Below are 18,339 nucleotides of genomic sequence, written 5' to 3' on the forward strand. Positions count from 1 at the left end.
ATAAGATAACTAATGATCCATTGTCTGGATCTACTGATACGCTTAAATAGAATTTTCCTAACTGAAACGATGACCTCAATGCAAATCCACTACAATTAATGAAGAATGTCTGACACTGACTGACCCATTCTACTGAAACGTTTGAATAGAATTTCCTTGGTAGAAGCGATGCTATTAATAACAATTAATGGGTCTACTACAATTCTACCACGTTCCGTTTTTTGGAAGTAATAATATTTATCACAATGTAGAATCGAGATCAGTTTTCGTACGTTCTAAATCGCTACGTTTCTTTACGTTCTAACGTCGATGTAAAATACGAAAATTAACCTGTTCTAGGAATTCTCTTCATAAAGCAACGAACTTTGAAGAAAAATGAACGGTAACAAATTGAGTGTATCGGTGAAACACTGCATGTAATCGACGACACACTTCTACCTATCTGTTCTTTTTTCAGTATTTCCGGGTACTATAAAATTGCGCGATAAATCAGCGCTTTAATTCCGTTTCATAAAAGCGAGGAAGGATCGTAAACCTCTTACTCGTGTATCGGATTTCTTCCCTTGTATGCATTCGTTCCAGTGAATCAATCGTTTAATATGTTAGGTAGATAATAAAATCAGTTGCTGAGACGTTGCTTTCACCCGACTTGATAATTTTTAATAATTTATACAATGCAGTTATATAATTCCTATTTCGTGACATTCTTTGCATTTTTCTCTAAGTTGTTTCCGTAAATTGCACAGTGAGCTTCCTAAGTTATATCTTGAAAGCATGGTTAATTAAGAAGCGCAAAAATCCTTCTTACAAGTACCAGTCTACTTATTTCTGATCGAAGTACTATGCTATGGGCTTAATTTAATTTCGAAAGGTTTAATATTGGTTTGGCAACTACGTGATTGCGGATTTTATCATTAGGTGACAATGACAAAATCCGCAATCACTTAGTTGCCAACCCAATAGTTCACAAAATTACTGTAATCTGGATAAATGAAATATTTAAGCTACTTCTCCGATAACTTTGGAGGTCTATCAAAATGTAAATATTATTTTGTAAAATAATATTGTCTTTTCATATTTATTTACACGATCGAGATAGGTAAGGGATAAAATGGAAGGAAAAATTAAAGGAACGAGGAAACAGAATCTGAAACTCTGTCGTGCTATTTAATATTCTTTATTTCTTCGTTGCGATAATAATCTAAGAGTTTGTAACAAATATTTTTCACAGAGGGATTTTCACGAAACTAACTACTCGTTTCGATGAAGTTAAACTTCAAGGTACAAGCCTTCGATAATTCCCATCGATAATGCTCTTAGCAAACAAAATTTGATTGCACAAAACTCGAAAGATACTACGTCTCTTTCAAATGTTTTTAACTGAGAAATATCCGTAAAGCTGCCTGTACGCTTCGCTTCATTGTACGAACTATCTCCTGTACCTTCTCTCTAAGAATCTTACAAAGCAGAATTCGATTACATAGAACTATGTCTCATGCTATGTTTCGATCATTCGCAATAATTCCAGCCAATAACCGAACGAAAAGACGAAAATGTTGTCGGCAAACTCTGGAAAGCACGTTTCTTGTTCGAAGCAGCTGCGTCAGCCCCGAAAATCGTTTTCTAGTAAACGGTTTTAAATTTCACGCTTCCAACAACAGCCATTGTATCGTCTCGTTTCTTTTAACACTATCGTATACATATAGCTGAGGATGCGAGTGACGTGCTATCTAAACGGCAAAGCGTACAAATACGCGATGAGGAAACCGACCGTGGAAGTTTTCGAGTGGATGGTTGCGGCAATCACGCGCACCCTTTGCATATGTTTGCAAAGAGAGTCCATGGAGGGAGAGACCAATTGTCGAAGGGACGATAAAACGAGGAAGAAAATTCGTGAGCGATAGAATCGAGGAAACAGATATAGAGAGAGGTGGAGGAGAGGTAGTAAAGAAGGAGAAATGAAATGAAACGTGGGGGAAGGTAAAAGGAAGATTACGGAGGTAACCGAGATCGAGGGAGACTTTAGTTTTATTTGAAATTTAAGGAATCTCTAGATACGTTTAGATGTAATCTACGAATGTTTACTTACAGCGAAGTTAAATATTTCGTATATATTTCCTTGTGGAGTAAAAGTTGTGGAGTAAAGTTAAGATTCTTTTATCTGCACGAGGAAACTCGCTTGTTGTTCTTGTGTGTTTGTTACAAATGGCAATTAGATTGAATCGATGTGAAATATATATCAGAAATATCGCACGATTGATAGAACGTTCTACTATCGAAATACGTTGCTCGTCATTGAAAGTTGTGTCTATATAGAACCACTCGATATTCTAAAATTAATAATTAGATTAAACAAAATAATTAGATAATTGGATTACAATTTAACTACATGCGTACTCTCATACTGCATAGCCACTTTTATGTAAAAGATAATATTAATTCAAATTCAGAATTAGACAAGATTTACAACGCTACAAATTAATTGCTCCTGCGATCGAAGCTCGATATCAAAATATAAACAGATAAGTGGAAAAACTTGACAAATTAATTTTTAATTAGCCCTTTACAAATTCCCAAAACAAATAATTAGGTAAACATATCAAATTACCTAGTATAATCGCAAGAAACGTATAATCACGTTACCATCAAGCAACACTTACGATGACAACAAGGATGAAGCTACCTGTAAGTTACCAGAAACGAGTTTATCAACCACTAGCATTTCGGTTTTGTAATTATCCCGGTAATTTACAGCGACTTCGATGGCAATTACATCACACTTGCAACGTGTTCTCGCCAATAAATTCGAGGAACGTTCGCTTAATCGTGTAACGTGAGAATATATGTACTCGGCCACCACGGCTGCATTATCATCGTTTATCCACGCGAAAATTTAACTTTCCAGCGTTGGGCAATTATTTCGAAATTCAACACCGACGATAGGATCGCGCTTTGCCACTCTTTCTAACCTTTAAATTTAATGCACCATCCCCCGAGCCCCGTTACAGCACATTCACAGTTGCCTTTTCTTCGCAGAGTTAATTACCTGCCGCGTATAAATGTAATTACGTAACTGTTCGTATCCACCTCATTACTCAGATTCCCATAAATGAAGAGAAACGGAAGGGAGAGGAAAATTTTATCCTATATTTCTTCTTATCATCTCTGAGCTTTTTGTTTTCTTTTTCTTCGGCTATGCTTTTAGCGAGGTTAATCTTTCCAAAGAGTACAGGATAAAATCAGGATAAAAGTAAATGTGAAATTGGTTTAGAGAAACTTCTTGTTGTATTGTAATCTTTCTTTGCGTTTTCGTGTAACTTTTAATGTCAGAGATCTGATCGTTCGACTTTGCGTTTCTATTCGTTTACCTGGATGCGTAATGACTTTTAAACTTCCCAGAGAATAAAACATACTGCTACACGTTTATTTATCCGTGGAAAACGATACGTTTCAGGATGAATCTTCAGAAACAATATTTGCAGTATCAAACTTTCTTCCACTTTTTCATTTATAAACTAGGAAAAGTTGTATAAAGTGTTGCTTCTGTAATTTATTATCACGAGTTCGAATAACTTTTAAAAGAAATTAAGATATGTACGAAGTGGGACTAATAGTAATAATATCTGATAATAATAACAATAACAATAAATTCTAAACACCGATAGATATGATATATCGATATCGCTCTCGCGAATGTCAAGAGAGAGAATAACGTAGAAATCCCTTTTTAATATTCCCCTTTGCTATTATTTCCTTGTAATCCTACCTTTACTTTGATTATTAAGCTTTCGAATTCGATTTTTCCATCTGGAATTTTCGTTTTATCAACCATTAAACGTTCGCTGTGTGTTTCTCGAGTTTCATACTTTCCTTTCTATTTCCTACGAAAATAGATTTTTATTTGGTTCTTTGATCGTCGTTTTTCATTACTCAGCGATCATCCTTTTTCCTATGTCCTGTATTTTTTTTTCCAAGTAAATCGTTCGATTCTTTTCATCCGGTTTCACATTTTTCTACTTTGTTCCCGATGCAAAAACCGGCCGATTTTTATATCTCGTATTTCCCATATTCTCTTTTTACATAGGATCCATTCATCGACTTTTCAAATTCCAGCGAAACAGATCCTATTTCGCGGCCTAAGCTGATAGACTTTCGAAATTGTTCCACGCATCAACGATCGCTCTCAGTTTTTCCGATGATTCCACGCCGTACCACCGTTTCCCAAACTCGTGGTTCCATCAAACTTTCAATTTGTAACTAAATTGCGTATCGCGTTCGTTTGTAAATAACGGGAGATCGTGCCGAGCGAGAAGGAACGAGGCTGCGCGACAGAAAAACAGGGAGAGCCATGAAAATCATACTGAGCTCCGTTTCGAAGGATTTAACGCGTTCCAGCTGCGTTCGAGATATAAAATCTTATGGATCCCATATAAATCACGTACGGGGTATCATCCAAAAATTTTGTGCGTTCAGAGATTCCGTGACTCTTTCTACGGAACACCTTGTTTTCACAGTTTCAACTTTCTTCCAGACGTATGTTTTCACGCGATAACTCAAATAATGCACTGCGAGGTACTCGATTTTATTTTGATATTTCTACGTTAACATTTATACCGTGGTATACGCTCTTTTGGAAGAATGGATATTTTTTCTTAAATTATCTAATAAGAATTAACTCGTAAGAATTGTCTAATGCAATGAACATTTTCCATTGAAATATATCGAATAGGAATTAGAAATATTTGTGGAAGAAAGACAAAAATGGTGAAAGCTTGTTTCACTCAAAGATAGTATCCCTCTGGGTATAGCCATCCACGTGTTATTTGGCAATTAAGTTAAACAAATTTACCAAATGTCCAGCTGGATAAATTGTAAAATACAAATTAAATAATAAAAAAAAAGAAGTTTGTTTCTGTTATGAGCTCCACATTTTCTATAGATAATGGTATTCCCATCGTTCAACATACTTTCTCAGAATAGTTACATATTTTAACACAGTTTTGATCAATCGCGGGTGAACTCGTGTTTTCGTGTATAAAGTTAATGGTCGATTTTGCATAAAAGAGAAAAAATGACCGATCAACAATGTGCTAAATTACCATTAGGTAATAAAGATATTTGATTAAAGTTTTAATTAAAAAATTGCAAACTCGAATGCTATGTAATTCTTGAGCTGTGTATGGGCTTCGTTCGAGGAATGAATTTCCAACAGCAACTCTGCTCTTAGCCATCTCGCGCCCCGATCGATGAAAAAGGAACACGCGATGGGATATTGCGCCAACAAAATCCAAGATAATCCGCGGAATTCCATGGGGAAATAAGGGGATGAGGGACCTTCGCGAATTCCATGTAGCGTTTCGAGTAATGCGCTTCTTTTTCGCCTCTGCCCCTTGGTCTACATCGCGCGCAATCTGCTTTACCCGGAGTCAACTCGGGAAACTGCGAACAGATTTGTATCCCATTGCTTTATTCCTACGGATCGAGGATTAAAGCATAGTGAGAGTAATCGAACTATTACGTTGTAGCTGTTCGTTAATTTTACCACGTGATTGTGGGATATAAATGTCTGTGAGTTGGATACTTTCGAGTTTACCATCAACGTGCAAACGTTGAGCAATTGTTAGTTGTAACATATGTATTACAATTGCTTCATAACTGTTGAGAATTGTGGATCTTAATCGCCGAAATAAAAGTAAAGGAACACTAAGATTACACTTAGAATTTATATTAAGTTTTAGATTTATTTAATAAACGATTTGCAGGATCTTCGTCGATATACATTTGCACGCGTCTCAGCATCTTCTATACCACACCGCTAGCGGAACAGTTGCATTCATCTGTTTTTCCAGACGCTGTGCACACGCATACTTCCATACACTCATACTCACGTACGTGTGTCGCTCCTACTAATCTAATGTAGCAATTGTAATTATACATATCTCAATAATAACAAATATTTTTATTTTTGTACGTCGCTTCATATGTTACTGTTTTAAGATTAAGAATTAGGAACTTTTTACTCTTCTCGAAATTTTTTTACTTCCACCTATTATAAACGAATCTTCTTCTGAGATCGGTAAAACGCGTATTGTTACAAGTAACTTTGCACCTTACGATCTAATGATTACAACGAAAGAATATACAGATGAGAATTCACTTTACACGACTAATACTCAAACGTTAGTTCTCAACGCGCGGCACTCAACAGCAAATACCACCACTCGACACTGACTAGTGTCGGACGACGGCAGCGCAGTGGTTAGCGCCTTAGGTTACAAATAGGTTTAGTATATAATAATAATATAGTGATAATGGTTAGGTTCAGGACCAATAGGGACGTTCGGGAAAAATAGCAGTACCCCAGCAGCGATATCTACAGCCAGCGCTACAAGTATCACGGACGACACATACGTAAAAGCTTGTTCAGTATTATCCAGAGTTTGATTCACAGCTGACAAGACCCAAGTGACTGTCTTCAATGATGAGTCTATTTCTACTTTCAGCTACTTTCGTTATCCTATAAGAGAAACTAGAAAAGATATCTCGTTGTTCCGCTAACATAAATACAGAGTTCTAAATTCGAATGAATCTCGTTCTCAAGCGTAGAAATCTTTGTTCGAGCCGGAAGATTACCATAAGAGGCACCGCGGCGGAATATTTGCTCGCATAGGAAAGAAGATCTGCGAAAGAAATGAAAAATTACGCTATTGCCTCGAATCGGCAGTAAAAAGGGAAAAACAGAGACGGTAGAACGAATTCCGTTTCACGTTCTCTATGCGTACACACTTCAGATGGTATTGCGATTGCAAAGAAGGGCTGGGTTGCTCTATAATTAAAAGAACATGAGAAGCTATTTTTAATCCTCGTGAAACGAGCAAGACAAGTAGCTGAGTAACCACCTTGATCCGGAAACGAGAAATTACCATTTGTTTTTCTTTTCGCTTTTGTAAGAAGAAAGAAGGAATGTTCTATGAACAACAAACCATCTTATAACGTAACTTCGCAAACGTGTCAGGAAGGTATCATAGGGTTCGATGGTTTTATCGAGGCTTTCATTCGTCGATATTTGGCTCGATCGTACTTACGGATTCGTCTTTACGAGTTCCGTAAAGTTGTCGCCTGGTCGAGTTTCTTTGGTTTGTTTGAGACCTCCTATAGAGTCTCAAGGGGATGATCTCGTTCGTTGATATGTAATTTTGATTTTTAGACACTGTAAATTTATCGTCTAATCGTGATTAATGGAAAAACTGGAAATATAATAATTTTCGTTTGGAAATTTGAAAGCTACTCTTCGTAAGTCTTGCACAACAACATTTCTAAAATACAGATACGTGGATTATAAAAGAAAAAATTGCGAAGACAGAGTAAATAGAAAGTCCTGTAGCTTTTAAGAAGCTAATCCAATGAAACACGAATGAGGGCAGAATTTCTGTTATACGAATAAAACTTTCGTTTGAAACATGTTTTTCGTTATTATGGTACTTCGTTTCTGAATTAATAATCTCGTTCGTTTTCCCTCTAGCAAACTCTTCCGGCGATTTTATTATCTCGCATATTCGCGTCGAACTTGTTGACTATGAGCTCTGTTCAATTGAAATATTTGTAAACAGGCACGTAACAAAAACCAAACAATAAATGTAGCAATTAATAAAAAAAAACTGTGTAATAGAACTATAATTCAACTATTTCATAAATTTTCGCTTGCTTAAACTGCAAATTATTTTCACATATTTATGCATTCGCACGATGCATTTGCATACTTGAAAACATTTTACTCGCACGCTTTTTAACCTTTTCGCCTAGTTAAATGATTGAAGCGAATGTACTGGCCTTCGGATTCTCTGTTATACCCGCATCGTTGGATTAATTTACCTGCACCGGAGTTGGTAGAAACATGTAAACGCGACTCGTGCGAACTAATATTAATCAATGGCAATGTCAAAAGCAAAATTCTTGCAAAATACTAATAAAGCAGAGGTATACATATCGAAATTTTCACAATAGTCAATATATATAATAGATAAATGGAATACTTAAACACTGCACATTGTTTCCAGATATTCGACTCTTCCTATTAGGTTGTCCGAAAAGTTCCTTTCGTTTCATAAGATGATAGTAGATAAACAGCAATTTCTGTTTTATTTATTTTATCGAATTAGGTATGATCCATTTCGGTATATTTCTACTATTACGTTCATGCATAATTCAATAAACTAATATAAAACAAAAAACATTGCGCATCTATTATTTCCTTATAAAACGAAATTCGGACAACCTAATACAAATCTATCTTCGCTTCTAAAATTAATATACCCCATTTACATCTGACAGTTAAAAAATGTAACTAAATTAGCGTCGTCAGCTAAAGGTTAGATATCGAATTCCAGTTCCTTAACACGTTCGATGCAGATGGATTTCCACGATTCCTACTTTCGTTTTCCAAAATTCCAAAAATCCTTTTCATTGCATTTACTTGAAAACTGTTTAAAACGTAAATTATATCGTTGAAAAATGTTACAAAGAGAAACAGTGGAGTGGATAAATGTACCATGATATTCGATGCTTTTAATCAATAGGATCACGATGCCAGAATGGGAAGAGCTCGCTTGCAAACCGAATTGTCAGTTTATCGCATACCGAACGATACATTCCGCTGTCTAACGATCCCCAAAACCGAGCATCGCGCTTTTCGCTCTTTTGGAATTTAATTCCAACGCGCTGCCACGAAATTTACCCGCAATTTCTCTCCCTCTCGGTTGCTCTTTCGCCCCTTCCAGCAGCCTGGCGCAGCCCGTAGCCGTGGACTTCAACCCTTGCACGGCTCCACCTCCTTCGCGTTCGACCCAGGAATTTTTTTTCGCATCGTGTCGTTTACGCAGCCACAATGAATTTCGCTAGCGGCGGCCCAGCCTGGAGATTTAAAGGTGCAAGCTGCGTTTTGTTCCCGACCGTCTATGTGTATACGTTTCTTCGTATTTTTTTCTTTTTTGGAAGTTCTAGTGTTTTCCCTTTCCCTTTTGTGCATTTATTTGTAGCTAGAGCTACCGTTTACTGCACAAGCTTTGATGTTCTTTCGACGTTAAGAGATATATCGTGAACTAGAAAGATTGGAGTTTTAATCGCGCACTGAGTTTCGAAAATGATGAAACTGAAACTTTGTAGTTTGGATTTCATCGAGATTTCGAAATATGTTCGATCTTCGCGCTTTGATGTTTCTTCTTTGAGAAAATGCACGGAGAATATTAGATTTTTAATTACACGTTGCGATCGGGAACTTCGTAGTTTGGATTAGATGAAGACTTTGTAAGTAAAAAGGAAATAACAAATTTTTTTGAACAGCACAGTTTATTTAATCGAGGAATATTAAAAGAATGTCTCTATCGAAATAGAGAAACGGTGGACGGTGTTCGTATGACAGTGAATTTCAGATGGTGTACGAGCCCCGAACCAGCAAAACGAAACCAGTGAAATTGGAATCGAAAGAATGTTATGGGTGGGTAATCGAGGTACTCACAGGGGTGAAATTGTAGGGATGATATTTTAGATACGTGACCAAGGAAAAGAAGGAACTGCTTTCAAAGCCCGATAGTAGCCTACTCTTTGAATTAAACTTTCGATTAAACTTGAGAGATTTTCGTCGAGACGTCGAAGCATAGTCTATAGACTATAGATGAGAGGAAGACTAGAGATGAGAGGATCTAATCGATTTAAAATATTAGAAGCGAATAAACTGAAATGAAAATGTCAATTTATTCGCATCGGATATTTCCTAAGGGGATGAAGAGCAGTGACTCTGATAAATGAAGATTTAACATTTCCAAAATTAAACTGTAACGAATTTTAATTATGCCGTTGAACATATCTCTTAGCAATGTTGACAAGTTAATTGGTTTCTACTATGAAAATTACTTAAAAACAAAGTTACAACGTATTAACTTTCATTTTCTCGTATTTGCGACAAAATTCAATTATTATACATTGCACGTGACTGTAGAATTTTATAATACACATAAATTTTACTTCGTTTCAAATACATGCGTAATGCGCGTGACATTTTATTTTAAATGTTAACAAAATAAAAAACGCGTTATATAGAGGAGAATTTTAATTTTAATCCAAATACATACAACACACGTGACATTTCCAATTTAATAGCGTTATTCAATTTAATTTCGTTAAAAAATCGTGCCAATCCAGGTCCCCTCTTGGCGAACTAAACAAGAATAGTTTTACTCGCTAAAAGGAATTCGATACTATCGGAGCTCTATAGAAATCCGCACGATCGGTTCTCGACAATTTACTTAATCACCGAATTCTTTGCTGAAACTTTCATAACTGAGCCGAACCCGAACTTCCGCGCAGCTTTATGATTGTGGAAAAGTCGCTTCCGCCAGGATCGTTTGGAACTTCCTCGTAATTCGCGATTAACCCGGAAATAAGCACGCGAAAAGGAAAAATATGACGGAGAATATCACGCCCTGCTATAAAAAAAGGCTAAGTTATCGATTTCCTCGCGTTTCTCTGCCCTTTCGTTCTATGGGTTGGCAACTAAGTGATTGCGGATTTTACCATTAGGTGGTATTGACAAAATCCGCAATCACTTAGTTGCCAACCCAATAAATCCATCGTTTAATTTCGTGTTAGCTACTCTTTCTCGATTTCTTTTCTTTCTTTTTTCTTCGTTGTTATTTATTTACGAAATTATTATCGATTTCCAGACAGATATTATCGGAAAGTTTCCTTAATAATATTTATGATAATCTACATTAGTCAAATACTAGGCATTTTTATTTATATTGTATCAATTCTTATTCAATGGATTATGCTTTCTCGCTATAATAAGTAACAAAAGAATCGTGTGAAAAATTTCTCGAGTCTCGTAAACAGATTAATTTTGATTTTCTGACTTCTCCTAAAGAAAATTCTAATCACTACCATTCAAGCACATAGCTTGCAGACTAAGGAATGTATGTTATGCGTTTGGCATCTCTGATTACTTCGTCCGCTCAAATCAGTGTACAATTACGATCCAAGAATTTACTTGTTAGCTCAATTCGAACAAAGCTATCTTGCAGTCTCTATACCGTAAATTCGAAGAAGAAATTTATCCAAGTGTTTTACCGTGACTTTGAAATTAATTAATATTCGTAAACGTTCATTGTACCTTATCCATGAAACAAATACCATCGATCGCGAAGATTATGAAAAAAAAAATTGCTCGTAATCGAATTTCGAAAACATTGAAATACAAGGGAAATTCCTTAGCTTAAGTTAAGAACGTAACCCTAACTTACCCTACGATTTTTCGCCGGACAAATATTTTGCCTATTCTATTCTATCAAACGTCTTGCCACAGTTCCAATTCGATCGACTGACTTTCCCATAAAGCGTAGTCGGGTGTCCAGGAACGGACAAGGGATCGTAGAAAATTGAATCGGGCGATTCGTTGATTTTCCCTGACATGATTCACACCGGTGAAGGAAAAACGCACGAAATTAAATTCTTGCGAATATGAAGCGATGACGCGGAAGTGGAAGCGAGGGTGAATACACAGAAGGGTGGTGCCTTCGGTTCTCCATTTCGTGGATCTGGTGGATTGGGATTCGGGACTAAAGACAGGAAACGGGATGAGAAAGATTGACACGGGAATGTTATTAAAAATGCATTGTCCTATTGCTTCGAGTTTTCACCTTGCGACTGGGCTATTCTTGCTCACTGAATTTGCCAATTATTTTTACCAAGTGATGGAAAGGTGAAAAAAGGGGAAAAAGCAAGGAGAAAAGATTCTTGACAAGCAACGTGAAAGCTGGTGATTATTTTTCGTGCTTGCGTAATGAGAGGGACAGAAGAAAAGCTATTTAGTTACGTTTTTCATCGCTTTTTATTCGCCATGATACCGTAACGCTCGTCTAACAATGACGAATGTTTAAGGGTAGATTTACCGAGACATTTATAGACGTAGAAAAGTTGATTTATTTGTAAAAAAGTTTCTACCTGTGTTACCACGGTTTTAAAGTTTGTAAATGTTCTTTATAGCAGAAGAGTTATTAAATGCAAAAGATTTATCTGGTTTTTTAAAGTACGATTACTCAAAGCATTCGTTCAATCTTGTTACTTCTCGTTTATGAATTAATCGCTGTGTTATAAGTTTATAAGTGTACGGTCGACCTGAACTTATTAAAGCCTTATTGTTACTATATATTAAAGCGATAGAAAGTCTAAAATAAGCAGCAGTGTACAAGGATCTTATATCAGGACTCCTAATTTATCAAATCACCGAATTTGGACGATATAATCAGACCACGTAATCTCGTTACTCATTTTTCATCAGAAAGTTAACGCGTATACCTAAACTTTTTATCGATACCAATTTACACGAAGCTCCGAACATCTAATACGCAAACGTCGAACACGGGTTTCTCGTGGTTTTGATTTTTCCCTTTCGTTTATGTTTGTTTTGCAGTTTGTGGAAAGTTGACAGCTTCATTGTGCCGTTTATAGGATTAAAAGGCATCGCGAGGAAAAAATGGGCCGGTCGAAAATGCGCGAAACACGAGCGTGTACGCGTTACGCTCGTAGTGGGGAGAACAATCGTGGAATGGTAAATGGCGTGAATATCTGTCCCAGGGTGCCAATCGAGAGAATTCCAGGTCGAGTCGGATCGCATGGATCGATGTCACGAGCTTTGTTACACGAAGTCCGATGGACAATTATCGTCACACGTGTTCTCTTGTGACGTGCGAGCAAAGGCCAACGACAACGCCCGACCTGAATTAGAAACCGTTTTGACCACTTCATTTCGACCCTTTCTTTTTCCCCTTTCAAAACGTTTCCGAGTTGATAGATGTTCCTCTCTTTGTAGTTACTTGAAATATTCCGGACTTTCGTATCGTGGCTCGATAATGCGTTTCTGATCGTTTTTATGACTGTGACAAATTAGCGAGACAGACGTATCTTTACAAATGTAGAGGCTGTCGTAAACGAGTTTCACTCCAAGCTATCGCAATCTCGTCGTCGATGTCGTTGCAATGCGAAGAAATTTCGAAAGATTTCGCACGATGCACGTAACATATTCATAAAAATGGTAATTGTTGGAATATTTTCCATGGGATTATGTCAGCCACTGTATACACGAACCATTCTTATAAGAAACATTCTCTCAGTGTATTTCGTCTATTGTACGAAAGATATTTTACGATATATATGATACTAATATAGGAAATAAGAATAGCGTGCTAGTTTGTTTGGTAACGGTGTGATTTATTTCAATATCGTTCATGCCAACACAAAATCAAGTATGATGCTTCGTCAGTCTATGTGCACGCAGTCGTCATTCGTCACTAACTCCTCTCGTCACAACGTGACTAGACCACACTACTTGACAACGCTGACAACACCACCCCCAACGCGGTCAACACTCTCTGACCACGCTGGCAACGCTAAAGAGCTCTCGAACTCACTCACGGCTACCTTTTATACTTTGGCTTCGGCATACCTGGCCCGCACATGTCCCATGGTCAAGTAGACCTCAATTACCCAGGATTTTTTCCAATACTACACTGTATACCTGGCACGCACAAATCCCATGGTCAAATTCTTAACACTTTGCCGACCTAGTTAAGCCTATTAATCGGCTTCTTGTCGCCGACAATCTTTCTCATTATTTGAGCAGTAATTTGTTATTTAGTACTAAGGTACCTTGCTCGGTTGAGTCAGTCGCGTTGCTTTGTAAGCTCCCACAGTTGAATACCAATTTGAAAAACTTACCGTTCGCGATGAACGAAAAGAATGGTATTGGAGAGTCTAAACCGAAACAGAGCTGAGCTGGCGGTCGGTAAGGTGTTAATTACTCAGGGTTTTCACCCGATACTACACTAATACATATAACATCGTATTCCAACTAATTACATCATCCGATCGTTTAATAAAGTGTGAGAAAGCCGAAGGAATGAAAAATGGGAGAAGGGTGAGCGACCAAGTAGGAATTACAGCGAATTTTTTCGTGACATCGGACACAGGGGAACGGAATTTAAAGAAGGCAGGTTAAAGAGATCGGAGAAAAGGGAGGACGACAGTTACCGCAAAAGGGAAAGAATGGTGGTTCGGGTGCAAGAAAGGGTGGAGAGCGAAACTCGGGAAACGAGACTGTTGCCGCGCATTCCAGCGCATCGGGCCGGTTTAAAAATTCATTCGGACGCCATCCTGCAACTTCCTTTTAGCCCCATAACCGTTTCCTCGGTTGAAACCTGCTCGCCTAAGGAGTATCACGAGACCTTTGAGGCGTATCGGCAACGTCCCTCAAGAACCACCGCGAGGAAAACCGTTAGGGCGTTAAGAGCACTTGTTGCCACCCCGTTATCGTTACTCTTGCTCGTTGCTTTCCCTTCCGTCTTCCTGAAATCCAGCCTTTGCGATCTTCCTGTTCGATCATTACAGCCGTGCAATGGGGGAGAAAATCCCGATCTGATTCCAGTCGCGTCGCGTGTTTGATTAAAATATTGGGTTGGCAATTAAGTGATTGCGTCATTAATAACAAAATCTGCAGTATCTGGATACTTCCTTATTTCTGATAAGTTGCGATTACATAATCGTAAGTGGAAATGAAATTAAACGGACTGGTGGACCTGCAGTGAAATTGGCATCTGCAAGAATGTTGTCATGTCTTTGTTAATTTTAAGTAAGTTTTTCAGCTCAACTTTGATCGTTTTACGTATAATCTTGTAATTTTGTTGCACATCAGCTAAGAGATAACTAGACGAATCCAAGCAGCTAAGAAGCAAGTATTTCTTTTATGCAATGGAACGATATATCAATGATAAATGATATTGGTCATTCGAGATAACCGAATGCAAAATAAACGCTGATTCATCGTCGCGGACGTTTTCGAAAATACGAGTTAGCCGGAGGAAGCAATATTTCGGCGTACTTAAGGTAGCTCTCGGAGAAGTTCTCGGGCAAATAATCGAAAGAGAGTAACAACACTTGCCCTAGCCATCTTCAGAGGTATATAACCCTAAATCTAAGTGCCCAAGTGTTTCTCAAACGTTGGTATATTGCGTATCACGGTTATAACCTCTGTCAAGGAACAGGCACGAAGAAAAACGACGTGCAATATTAAATTTGGATTGCTCGGCTAACTAAAGCTTCCTAAACCTGTGAAAAGAATAGTCTGCGAAAGGGAATATCTTTCATTTAGAATTTTCACGGTGGAAAGAAAATATCTCGTTTGCAACTTTCACTATGAAAATAATTTTACTCTCATTTCGAAATATAGGAAATACGTGTATATATGTATGTCCGAAGTAAAATATGTTATATAGATAATTCATGAAATTTTCACAAAGTTCGTGTTATTAAATATTTCGATAACGATATTTCGAACTTTCTTGAGGCATGTAATCTATGTAGATACATAATCTGTGTAAAATAGCGTGTATAAAATATTTTAGTTACAGGGAGCAAGTAAATTAAAAACTATGTTACGCGCACAGAAATTCAGAAATAAAAGAATTTATGAATCTACGCATAGACGTAATAGTTTTGCATTCTACTGTATCGACGCGTACATCGTTAATTTCGTTTCTTGTTCTATAAATCGACTACGATGAAACGACTCTATTGAGACAAAACGCATCGAACAATACGCTAATTGAGCTCTCTGTAACTTTTCATTCGACATTTATAAATTCGCCCGCGTAACAGAAAAAATATTTTCCCGGCATTCGATTGATTTTATTTCGAAAATATGGTTACTGTCCTCGCCGAGTTGTGAAAAAGTTTTTCGGCAAAAATCCATTTCATCAATTTCATAGACAGCCGTAATTGAATGTTTGTTTTTCAAATAAATTGATAAAATAAAGTGAAATTGTACGCGATAAAGACACTAGGTTTGCATACGTAGAATTGGCAGCTCCAAATAACATGATTTGTTTTCGACCCATCGATTGTTGCTCTCTGCCGTATGAAAAATTTAGTTTTCAAGCATTTTTTTTTTGTTGAAAATTTCGATGCTGGACATGTAACGTTTCTAGATCTCGTTTAGATTATCTTGCTACCTGCTTAATGCAAGATCTAGACCATTTAGATATTGAATCTCTGGATCTAGAATTAATTGCCCGAGGGAGGCAATATCTAGATCTTCCACATCTACGTAGGTCAACGCCACGTATCAAACGCTGACTCCATGTATCTAGGCCTTCATAGAAATATTTACATTCGCTAACTATAACGTAAGAATAATAACATAATGATATGGCATAACGGTAATTAGATACTTGTATGACGTAACGATGATATAATTTATAGATATTGTAATATAATAATAATTGCGATGAACGATGAGACGTGTTGGTTAATACTAGAACTACCACATCAGTCAAATTGACTGGCCTTATAATTTTATTTTAAAACTCCTACTTCTTGTTATATTTTCTTCCACAATGATGTTACGACCTTCGCAACGATAACTAAAAGAATGATATAATGAATTTTATTTCGTTTTTTATGTATTCAAACTGAAAATAATTTTGTATCAAGGCTATTTGTACCAATAGCAGTCAAAATGACTGGTACTTGTCAAAGCGTAAAAGGGTGCTGCGATCCGTTTATCGAACCCCGATTAACCAGTTTCCTCGTTTTCTACAACTTGCCACGCGTTTTTCAAATTTTTATCAGATATCAGATATCGGGAAAATTCCGGATCGATCGCTAGATCGCTACATGTTAACGCCAGAAATACCACTCCAGTGAAAATCACTGGTTCTACAATTTTATAAATGTGTCAACCCTCGTTTAGATCGACCATGGACCCAGATGGATTAATAATACCAAAAATGTACTACATAACATGGAATTCCTTTTGTAAGAAAGTAATAAATCGATAAATATAAAAATATTCTATTATTACGTATTTTGTAAAGTCCGGTCATTTTTACTGATTTTGGTAGGAATAGCTTCCTGTTAACTATCGGTAGTTCTAATGTCAAATTAATAACGAGACCAGTTGATTTCGTCAAATATATTTACAGATATTTTTCAAATGTAAAATACAGAGTTAATCATAAGCGTTGCTCGCTCGATGCTATTCGTTACAAGGATACTCGATACTGAAACTAATTGTTATGCTGATGCGCTAGACTTGTTATACTTATTCCCTCGACTGATGATCTCGACGACTGATGTCTGGAGAACATGGTCGTCTATTTATACTCTTCGAGGGAGAGGGGGTTCCCGGAAGGTTTGAACTTGTCTCCGGTTGACTCTTGCACGTAGCAGCGACATTGCTTTGTCCAGAATTTGTTTATTACATTTTGTGCGTCGTAACTGTGTTAATCCCCTGTGGCAAAACAACGGCATGACGCAAAACAACGTCCTATGACGCATGTGCCGCTGCATAATAATAATAATAATAATTGTTGAAGTGGTCACCACTTCTAAGAAAACTCTACATCTGGTCTTTTTAGTTTTCTCAAGCACCGAAGCCATCGACAGCGTATAGACGAAAGACTGGGACGAAGGCAGACCATAAACAGTAGATAGGCGTTGGCTTCGGGGTTTTCAGTTATAGGGTAACACTGCTAGCGTGCGGATCTGGACCAGCTCGAGTTGTATTCCTACTTGTACTTACACTTCTGTATGAAAATATATTTTCTACCTTACAATTTATCCACGCGTTTCTCTGTTCATACATCTGATAATCTCAACGATAATAATCATTTCTCGAATTTATGATAATATGGAAATTCTACATAGTCGACAATTTTTCTATGCCACTCTCTATAAGAGCGTTCGAATGCTAATCGAGAAAAAGAATTTGGAAGAAATTTTTTGTAAAAATCTTCATTATTTATCGCTAAGAATAAAATTGATTCGCCCTGCGGATAGATCGTTTTTCCATACTGTGATTGAACATTGTCACCGCTTAAGAGAACGCGCGATAACAGAACATTCCTCGAGTGTTTTCTCGTCGCTGTTTCAAATATACTCGTAAATTCGTTTACGTCATTACCAGTCGGTGCGTCCCGTAAATCGAACGAAAGTGTTTCCTGTTGGATAGGCTACGGTATTTTAAGGGCGCGTAATATGGTCCGCGACTGTTCCATTCCACATCTTCGGCGAGGGTAACGGAACTCTGGAAGAACGGTCGATCTGTCACGAGCAGACGCTTCACCAAGGGTGCAACTTGATTTACACTCTCTTCTTGCCCTTCTCTCTTTTCTCTGCGCGCCAAAGAAAAACCAACGATTTTTCCAACGAACAAGAGGACTACTTGGAGATTTTAAGGAAAGACAGAACGTGGTAAATTCAGCTCTTCGAAAACTCTCGATAACTCTGACCATG

At 37.3% G+C, this 18,339-nt stretch overlaps 1 protein-coding gene across 1 annotated transcript in view; it reads left to right on the forward strand.

The window, feature by feature from the left end:
- Positions 1-18,339, forward strand: part of LOC117236337 (peroxidasin-like) — a 343,800-nt gene that overhangs the window by 300,372 nt on the left and 25,089 nt on the right. The window lies entirely within an intron of this gene.

This window comes from Bombus vosnesenskii, unplaced genomic scaffold (assembly GCF_011952255.1).
Source record: "Bombus vosnesenskii isolate JDL3184/JDL3185 unplaced genomic scaffold, Bvos_JDL3184-5_v1.1 scf7180000013348, whole genome shotgun sequence".
Classification (NCBI taxonomy): Eukaryota; Metazoa; Arthropoda; class Insecta; order Hymenoptera; family Apidae; genus Bombus; species Bombus vosnesenskii.